Below are 10540 nucleotides of genomic sequence, written 5' to 3'. Positions count from 1 at the left end.
AAGTAGGGGCCTATATCATGAAATCTATATGGTACGAAATGTAAGTAAAATTAGTAGGACAGCTAGGATCTTGGATGGACCCAAATATGTTTAAATTCATGCTTGAACCATATTTTGTACCGATACTTTCCCAAATTACACGGACTTGTCAATTATTGTAGCAGGCTGACGATATACATTGATATATCTAGCTTTTAAACTCTCATAAGATATAAGGTCGTATCTGCATTTGCATCAGTTTACAGGAACGGAACACTTGTGCTTCATTGATGTGCATCTAATTTAATATGCATTTAGGGCCTACTTTACTACTTTAGCAGTCACTAATTATGCCTATATACAAACCTTTTTGCATTTTTATGACCATTTATTGCAACTAAGCACACGGTCGCGGTTATTATTTTCTTTTTTTATATATATAAGTGGTTTCTTGCTGATCTTATTGATTGAGAGCCAAGGAAAAATGTCACCAAAAGGATTAAATAGAAATTCCTTTAAAAAGGAATGGGGCGCCCAATGGGAGCTTTGATGTGATGTTCTAAAATCCGGGGGGGGGGGGGTACTCCCACTTTGGAGGTGACGCGTATGTAGGGCTATTACCTTCAATTTCCATCACTTTCACCCAAAGACCCCGTTACCAGCACATGCTCTGTCACCCAAAAAGGTTTTGAAAATGAAGGCACAATACAATTAGCTACAATTGAACTTGAAGCCATTTGTATTTTTCTGGAGTGGGCCTATAGTGTCGCACTCAGTAGCTCCGAATTATACATTCATTGAATAAAAAGTGGAGACGTCAGGAATACTTTGGTGTGGTTTGTGCCAAATCTGAGCAAGTTTTATTTTATTTTGACCAACTTATTTCATTACCACCAAAAATTGCTGAAATTTGGGTGAAAATCGTGCTTTTTTATGATTTTGTTTACAAAATTAAGTATTTTAAACCATTTTTGGTGAACCATATTTCTCAAAGTTTATCATAATTCAAAAAATTAAAAATAGCTTCCTAGATATTTCTATCTGCGGTTTTTGAAAATGAATAATTAATTAGGCCCTCTACTGAAATAAAAAAAAAATCCTTTAAAAAAGGAATGGGGCGCCCAATGGGTGCTTTGATGTGATGTGCTGAAATGTATATAACCGTTTGGGTACAATTTTCTTCTTGAAAACAGTAATGTAACTTTAGCATAGTATTTAAAGGAAAGAAAGATTAGGAAATGTAAACCATATCTATTACAGTGAGAGGTGTAAAATCGTACTGCATGATGAGCTTGCATGGCCGATAAAACTCAAGAAGTTGAGCATTTTTACCAAAGTTTGACGTCACAGGACTGGATGGATTCATTCATCAGGTGTTTTCAATATAAAAATATTTACTTTGATATTTGAGACCTATAGACAAACAATTTTAGCCGTTATATTATGGGGCACAAAAGTTTCCATGCACAAAATGTTGCATATTATTCCAGGTCCGGTCCATTAGGGACCGTTCACAAACACTTGCAAGGGGGGGCCTGATGCAAAAAAAAAGTATCGCTAAAATTTTTCGGCCCACCCCCCCTTTACAGACCTCGAAAATTTCAGGCCCCCCCCCCTTTTTTGACATGAAAATTATCGGTCAACCCCATAGAAAAGCATATAAACTCAATTTTCCCAGAAAAATTTGTGGTCATTTTTTCAGGCCCCCCCTTAGGATGGTCAAAAATTTCAGGGCCCTCCTTTTGCATCAGGCCCCCCCATACAAGTGTTTGTGAACGGTCCCTAAGGCTTCCATGCACCTTGTTTCTATTTGGGCGTATTCAATCAATTATGTGGGCGTGCAAAATTATTAGTAATCTGGCAACCCGACATTGTTGTTATTGGGAGTGTCCTGCCCGCTGAAGCATATTAAACGTCTCGCGTCTGCTGTGTTTGGATTGGGTATGTATAATCACTTTTTCACTGATTTTATCATGTTGACAATATAGAAGTTAACGCAGAAATTGAGTATAAGATAAATTATGACTTTTTGGTGTTACTATAATTCTGAAAGATTTTTAAACACATCTTTAGTAAAATAGTTAATAGCGCAACCAACCAAGTTGTATTTTAAGCTTACTATTTTAGGGGTGGTGCAATAATTATGTGTACCGGGGGGGTGAATTATAGGGGGGCAAAGATTTTTGGCAGGCCGGCCAGAAGGGGGGGTCAAGCGATTTTTGGCAGGTCGAAAGGAAGGGACAAGCAATTTTTGGCACAGATATTTTGGGTACCGTTTCTACATTACGCCCTAAAATGGCATAGCCATAGGAAAACGTTAGGAACACATTCAAATATGCCAAATTTCCTGCTCGCTGCACTCGCATTATATGATAAGACAATTTAAGGTTTTAAATTTGGGTTCCCCAAAATCTTGCATGTGTAAGGGGGGGCAAAGATTTTTGGCACGCCAAAAGGGGGGGCAATGGTTTTTGGCACATCGAAGGGGGGGCAAAGATTTTTGGCATGGCCAAAGGGGGAAAGCATTTTTAAGGAACTACTTCTAGCTTAAAATTGATCAGTCCCGTTGTTGCTATGCGCCTCCCGATTGGTTCAAATAGCGAGCACGCTCATCGCGCGCCGTTGATGCACACGCACTGACCCGTGTGATATCGTGTCATATCATACGGGTAAGAACCAATGAGATTGCAGGAACGTTCTCAAGTGTTTAAGAATGCCACTATGTGTATGACGAGTCTTTTAAATAATACATGTAAATGTAATGTACATGTATTCATTCAGTCTCAATTGTATTCAAAACCAAATAGTCTTTTTTTTCTTGAGGACTTGCTCTCAAGTTGTAGCAGGTGCCATAGGGTGTCTTCAGTGTTAATTGTTTTCATTTATAATAAATGTAGCAAAATATTAATATTGACAATAATAAACAACCTTTTGACCTCTCCATATATTCATACATTGCTCACCTGTGTTTTCATATCATATTTTGTGGTGAAAAATGATTACCCAATTTGCAATCATTTTTGGAGCAATCATTTCTTCGTACCGACGGCTAAGTATGCATGTGAATGCACATTAAACACATATAAACACATACACAGCACCTGTTGGAACTCCCGGTCGGAGCCGGGAGTTTCAATTATTAGAACTGAGCAAAACACTACGATCAGCTATTTAGAGTTAATTTGTCAAGACCAAGTGAAAAACATCCGGTCAAGATTCCCACTCCAAGCAGATGGATCATTAAACATCATCAATGCTTTGAGAAAGCCAGAAGGTTTCTGGCGAAACTGTCAGCAGAACAACACAAGTTTTTCACTTGGTCTTGACCCCGGTCTTGACAAATCAACTCTAAATAGCTGATTAAAACTAATAGGGCATTTTGTGATCCACAGCCTCATCCCCGCACTTTTCTCAAAAAAAGTTGAGATTTTTATACCACTGGAAACCTCTGGCTACATAATGTTTATGTCTCTCTCTAAGGTCACATTGCATACACGTATGCAGGTGTGGTTCGTATGAGAGTATGCCATCGAATGCGGTCAGTGGCAGCCCTGGTAGCCTCAGTGATGCTCAGGCCAGTGATAATTTTGATGTCGTCAAGCCAGCTCGCTGCAGGTCTGCCTCTCTTGCGTTTTCCCTCAACCATTCCTTGGACAATGTTTATGTACCGGTACCAAAAATTTCTTGCAGATTAATGGGCCAGATCCAAAATTCATGTTTGTGGCGGGATGGAATTTTGATAGACCTTTTAAATTGTAGCTCTGTGACTGTTTATTTTATGGATTCTTCATGTTCTTAATCAATAAGTGAGTTACAGACTACATTCACACACAAGAAAAATAAGAATCAACATGTTGCCAAAGTAACACAAATTCATTGATGTGGCGGGACGGAATGATAAACTTCAAGTATTTGTGAACACAGTACATTTGTTGAATTTTTATCAAAAGTACTGGGAAAAATATTTGTTTCTAACATTGGTATTAACTTCAACTATCCTTCTTTTGCTATGGAAGGAATTATAAAATTCACCCCCTCTTTATAGTATGCTCATTAATTTTTAAGAATCATGTCAATGTGGCGGGACGGAATTTTGTCCACCATGTCAAAATCAAGAAAAAAGCAATTGATTCACTTTAAAACTGACAAAATTGTCTTTTCTTTCACTTCCAATGAAAAATTACCGGTACTGCAAAATATTGACTGAGAAAGAAATTTTTCATCCCTTCCTGAACTTAAAAAAAATCATCTCAAAATGTGGCGGGCCATGTTTTACACCATAGGCCCTGAAAATAGAATTATTGCTGGATTCCTACCACAATGGCCTGAAAAAGAAGAAGTTAAAATGGCTCTGAGTCTAGCAAAGTTGATGAATTCAATTTTTGTGTACTCAGGAATGTTTTATTACATTATTGATATTTTGGAAAGTTTGGAGTGGACTAAAAAAATGTTTTGGTCCGTTCCGGAACCAGGCCTCCAAAAACCACGGTATGGCATTCCCAGAAAGTATTTGAGGTCGCAGAAAAAAAAAAGGGCCGATGCATACAGTTTAATGCATGATCATGACATGATCATAATGCATTATTGACACTGTCTCTGACAGCTCAGCTACGTCTCCGTCTTTAGCTGAATTTATTGATTGTCTTATGTGACATATTGTCATCGATATGACCCTAAATCCGAAGTGTATAAATAAACTGACCTTTTTTGACACTTCACAACCCACATCAAAAAAGGCAACTTGCTTTTAAAAATACACGTTGATCTTCTACCTTGTAAGTTTGAAAGATTAGCACGATTGCCAATCAACCTATGCACCATCAGTCAATCAGCATGGACGAGTTATTTCAGTGTTCTTAAATTAAACTTGACTCTCTTCAAATCTCGACCCCAGTGGTATTTGTTGCATGTGTCAAAATAAAGGTAAACATACATTACATAGGACTGTTCGTGAACAGAATTCAAAAAAGGTTGTTGACCTTTGAACGTTTTTCATCATAGCGCCCTCTTGAAAGGTCTGACAGTGACACATAACAAACTATACATTTTTGGAATCCTCATGACCATACAAGTATTTTGATATAATACTTAACATAATTGGAGCATTCTGAAAATTTGACCCCCCATGCACAGAGGTCCGTATACACAAGAGTCGCATTAGTGTATATGTTCACATAACCGCCTCAACTCATTTGCATAATTTTGGAGGTGGGCTGATCGTATTCTGATTCGTCGAACACCTAATTTGCATAGTTTTGGAGGTTTCCATATTTGGGTTTACCTAATTAATTATTAATGACCCGGAGGCGGACGTTGTTTACATCATGACGTCATAGCAGGGGTTCAAATTCGCAATGAATTGCGGGAACCTGTTTAGGTTCTCGTAAAGGGCTCTTGCGAGAACCTTCGGTTCTCATCAAAACCAGGCTTCTGATTCCTGGAAAATATTGAGAAAAAGAGGTAACCTTAATTTTTTTGCAGTTTTTCTGACAGACAATGCATGTCACTTTCACTACCCTTTCACAACAATGCTCAAACTTAAAACTAGTTCTAAGTTCATCTGGCCAATCGGCCACTGTTGCCTTTGTCACTGACTTAACTTTTGCCTTGGAACAAGGGATAGATGATGATGCAGATTAACTACTAGAGCAATAATTCATGAATACAATTTTTGAATACTAGTATATTGCCCTGCACTATCATATTTCTGCTGCAGAAAGATAAAATATAACACAACATATGATCTGAGACTTGGAAGCTTACGAGAACCAATTTTGGTTCTCCTAGTTGTAATCCAGCGAGAACCTTCAGGAGAACCGGTTCTCGGGTTCTCCTCGAATTTGAAACCCTGCATAGAGCTTATTACTCCATGATGACCCCATGTTGACAATGGCTAAATATGCTGTATTAGTTCTGGAAAGGGTCTGGCGACGGTCCGCCATTTTTTTCTTCAGATTTTGAGATCATTTAGTAGACTTGCTTACCAGTCGTTTTCATTATCCTAACTACAGTTTGCACATTGAAAAGTGAACTTCGACGTACGTGGTGCGAAAAAGTCTTGCCGTACCTTTTTGATTCATTTACATGCATGTTTCAGCCGAGACAGTTACGTTTGCGGCCACGCAGCGGTATACAGATAAGCTCATCTAGGTTTTACTAAAGTAAAACATCTTTGCCCCCATGTGACCTTGATTAACCCCTCCCCGGAATGCCCGGAAGTTTCAGGAGATGAGCCCAAGCTAAATTTATTCAGAATCAACCAAAGATCCCAAAATGACTCTCAAACTTTTGTTCTACATATGTATGATTTAGTCACGGACTCTACAGGCTGGTCTTGTTCAGTGCTGTACGGTGGAAAAACTGATTGAGGCGCCAATGGCTCCTAACTTTATCAATTTGGCGCCCATATTTTGCTCCCAGGTAAAAAATCTGAGGCGCCAACTGAACAGCCACGTGTGTTGAATGTTCATAGCTGCTGTACTCAATCTACATATTTCCATTGAACGCTACATACTTCATACACAGCATGTACAGTGTAGGCCTATATGTTTTCCAGGAAGTCCCCATCGAGACATCATGATAAATGGATATTCATAGCATACATTCGTACTCTTGAATGCTATGTTACATACATGTTTTGCATTTGCTGGCGATTAAAAGCTTCAACAGTTGGGCGCCATTGGCACCAGGGATTGAATATTTAGTCGCATCAGAAAATATCTAGTCGCCAATGCGCCTAAAATGGTCGCACCGTACAGCACTGGTCTTGTTGAGAATTCAATTTGGTGTGTCGATGTGCTCTCAGGCCCCCCAAAATACTGTTCAAAGGTGGCTGACTGTCCCCTTAAGGAAGTTGTGAGGAATGTAAAAAGAGCTGAATTAACTCGGAAAGAAATTACAGATATCAAGATGAAAAACTTGAGAAATGCAAAGAGACAAGACAAATGGTACATCTCACAGCGATATTTCACCTATTGACCATGTACCAAATTATTATTTCTCTACTGGACACGAACCCAAGACTGCATTGTACATCTTTTGTCAAGGATGTACCAAGCGCTGCCAAAGCATGTTCAAGAGACAATACCAGGCATTTATCACAAGGGCTACCATGCTGGTATCATGAATACTCTGAAAAACTCTTCTGTTCATATTGCTAACAGAGTATTCTTGTGATGAGTTTATAAAGAATCGCTCTAGGAACTTTAGAGTTTAACTGATACCATGAGGTATAGTTACATTCCATGCTATTATTCGGTACTTAACTGCAAACTGAAACTCGCTTTTATAAACCTCTACCTGTTTAAGTATGTCTGTGTGCTGTAATACATCTGATCGCATGCCGAGGCGTTGAATATGTAGTAAAAGGCAGGTCTGTTAAAATCAGAAGATATGACCAAATTGATGGTTGAAGGCGGAAAAATCCGCCAAAAGGCGGAAGATGCCATATGCATGTATAATGTGCATTGTACTTGCGTACACCCTAGAAAACTTCCAAAATTTTCAACAAAACTCGAAAAATATTGTAAAATTGGAATACAAAATGTCATCATCATATTGGACTTTGATGAAAATTTTATCAAAATAGCCCTTCGGAAATGGCTTGAATCTATTCAAATATCAACCCATTTATTTCCTACAATACAGTATGTATTCTTGGGAATATGAATGTTGTGAAATGATCTTCTACATGCCGGGTTTTGTTTTGAATTTTTTTTATGGATAGTTTTTCATAGTTCAGTTACTCGGGATGTTTGAGAAACGCCTCAAAATATCGCCGTCAAACATTCCCGTATATCAAGAGATGGCGCTATTTTTTGGGTAGGGAAATATCGCTGTGCATCTCATACAAAAAAGGAATTGACTGGAGTAATTATGGTAATGGTATATGGCCAATTGGCCATAGGGCTATGTAGGCTATGTTCAAATTAGTAGGAAGTATCAGTTCAAATGACAGTTTGATAACTTCCTTGGAAAGATAAAGTATATACTTGGGTGCAAATAAAAAGATAGAGGGGGTTGTCGGGTTGATAATCATTACTCAGTAAATCAGGTAGATTCGAAGTGTAACAGGTATAGATTCAATGAACATTTTTTGTTTGAGGGGGGGGGCAGATAAGGAATTTGGAATGAGTTTCAAGAAAATTGGAGCATTCTGCAACTTTTACCCCAGGATGACCTTGAATCATTACATGTAGGCCTATATTATTATAATAAGCCTGTAGGATTAAAACTGTGGGATAAGGCCAAACTACATTATACCTGATTTCAATCATTTTGACATAGTACATTGCATATATATGAATAAGTTGTTAGGGCTGTGCAATAATTATGAGCCTGGGGAGTGTGAAATGGGGGGGGGGGGCTTTTTTGTGGCAAGTCCCCCCCCCTAAAAAAAGAGGCATGTAATTTTTGCATGTTAAAGGGGGGGGGGGGGGCAAGTGATTTTTTTGTGACATTTACAGGGCACCTTTCCAATTTACGCTCTAAAAAGGCACAATTTTTATTTTGGAAAGCCTGGACCAGGAAGTTTGAGTGGAAATGAGGGTTCGGGTAGCTGACTGTGAGGTGGATTTTAGCCATGTTTATTTTAAGAGCTTGGGTTCATTTTCTAGAAACATTTTTAGCAAAATTTTGTGAATTTTTGAATAATTTGGTTTATAGTCCAGTAGTTTTTCGGAGTCCCAGCTGCATGCCCCCACCCAAACCAAAGTTGAGGGACACATACCTATATAACAGTTACAAGTTTTGAGAAATTATGCATAATTGATGCTATACTCGAATGAATTTGGAATTGAATCAAACCCAAACAAAGAAAGAAACTTTGGACCCTTTGGGGATTTTGTGTGGTAGCAAATACACCTACACATTATTACTGTGTGTGTGTGTGCACTATATTGTCTGTGTGGGAGGACTACATGTATGCATCCCAGGGTATACATGGCATTGTGCCACTATATTACATTTGAAACAAATAGCACAACAAACAAATGGTGTATTTGTAGCAATTTTTAAGTTTTAGGAGTTCACGGAGCACATATTTAAATGCTTTTGGGTTAGGATTAGGGCTTGGGTGAGGGTTTGAGTCACTAGGGTTAGGTAAAAGAAACTTGTTCGATTGTCCTCATCCAACCGACCTAATAAAAAGAATACCAAGCCTAATTTTGGAAATTCCTGAAAGGTTTTTTTTTCTTTCAAAATGTTTGAAAAGTATCTTAAATACACTTCTATATTGTTTTTTTTAATTAAGGAAGTATAGACTACACTAGAGAAATATCCCAATTCATACCTATTTGGGCTAAAAGTTAATTATTAATAGGCATAATTTGTTTTGGCTATGGCCTTTATTTACCCTAAAACCCTTCAGAACAATTAGAATGTATGCACATTCAGAAGGCCAGAGCTTTTAAACTTTTATTTTCAAAGGACCTTAAACACTGTCAATTTATTGTGCAAGATATCATTTTTCTTTTTCCCTGTTTTAGACAATGACTGATCATGAAAAAAGGCCTTTCAGAATCTTTAGTTAGGCATGATTTCCCCTGGTTTATTGTAACCATGGTAACATACAATATTGTGCTTTAAATAACTTTAATGAGTTAAGTCCGATTTAGACTCCACAGTGAGTCCAGGGTGAAATCTGGGCAAGGTTTTATAAATGAGCTATGAGCTATAACTTTAAAAACAAAATATTCATACACTCTATCACAGGGGTTCTCAATTAATTTGTTTCAATGGCCAAATTGTGTTGAACAATAATGCTGAAGGGCCAAAAAAATCAATAGAGGGTAGTGAGCGGAGCGTCTTAGCGGGTGGGGTCCAGGGGCCCGCCTTAGGGCCCCTGGCGGGGGTCCAGGGGGAAGTTGAGAGGTTTAACCTATTTCTAACACAAATTTTGCATGAAAAAACATATATAGGTACAAGAATTCAACAGAGGAGAAACATTTTTCAGTATTATTTTCATTCTTTTTTCTTTGACTATTTCGATTTTTCCCCAATGTTTTGTTTTTTAAAAAATTTTTAAAATTTTTTTTTAATCAGTGCCCGGCCGCGGGCCACTTTTAAGGGCGCTGCATGCATTATTTTGTACAATTTCACTTCCAACAAGTGATGCGTAAATTAACCTATAAGCGTAAGTACTCACTAGATTACCTGTATCTAAAAGTTTAAACTGACTTTCAGCACAACATAATTTCATCTAACCTTGAATTTCTGATGTTGTACTTAACGTCAGTTTAAACTTTTAAAAATTGTATTTCACCAGCATGGGTGAGCATGTATGTAGTGGCGGCACCAGGATTTGTTTTTGGGGGGGGGCATTGAGGGGGAAAAGTGAATTTCAGGGGGGGGGAAAATTAACAAATTTGCTGCAAAAAGTGGAAATTTTTGTAATTTTGGGTTTTTACTGGGGACAACAGGGGAAAGAGTTCTGACTGGGGGGGCAGTTTCCCCCTCACCCCCCCTGCATGTATGAACATACATTTGAGTAGATACCTACAGTTCTGTAGATGAGTAGATTAATTAAATTATAAATTAAATAATAGGTGTACTTGTGGTAGTA

General features: G+C 38.0%; 1 protein-coding gene across 1 annotated transcript in view; it reads left to right on the top strand.

Moving 5' to 3' along the window:
- Positions 1 to 1842: 1842 nt before the first annotated feature.
- Positions 1843 to 10540, top strand: part of LOC140154874 (calpain-5-like) — a 36166-nt gene continuing 27468 nt past the window's right edge. Inside the window, exon 1 of the mRNA XM_072177525.1 lies at positions 1843 to 1920. The gene's annotated coding sequence lies outside the window, so the exon portion shown is untranslated. The remainder of the gene's footprint in view (positions 1921 to 10540) is intronic.

Source organism: Amphiura filiformis, chromosome 6 (assembly GCF_039555335.1).
Source record: "Amphiura filiformis chromosome 6, Afil_fr2py, whole genome shotgun sequence".
NCBI classification, from domain to species: Eukaryota; Metazoa; Echinodermata; class Ophiuroidea; order Amphilepidida; family Amphiuridae; genus Amphiura; species Amphiura filiformis.
The sequence above is the reverse complement of the archived record's forward strand: the minus strand, read 5'-3'. Positions and strand labels throughout refer to the sequence as shown.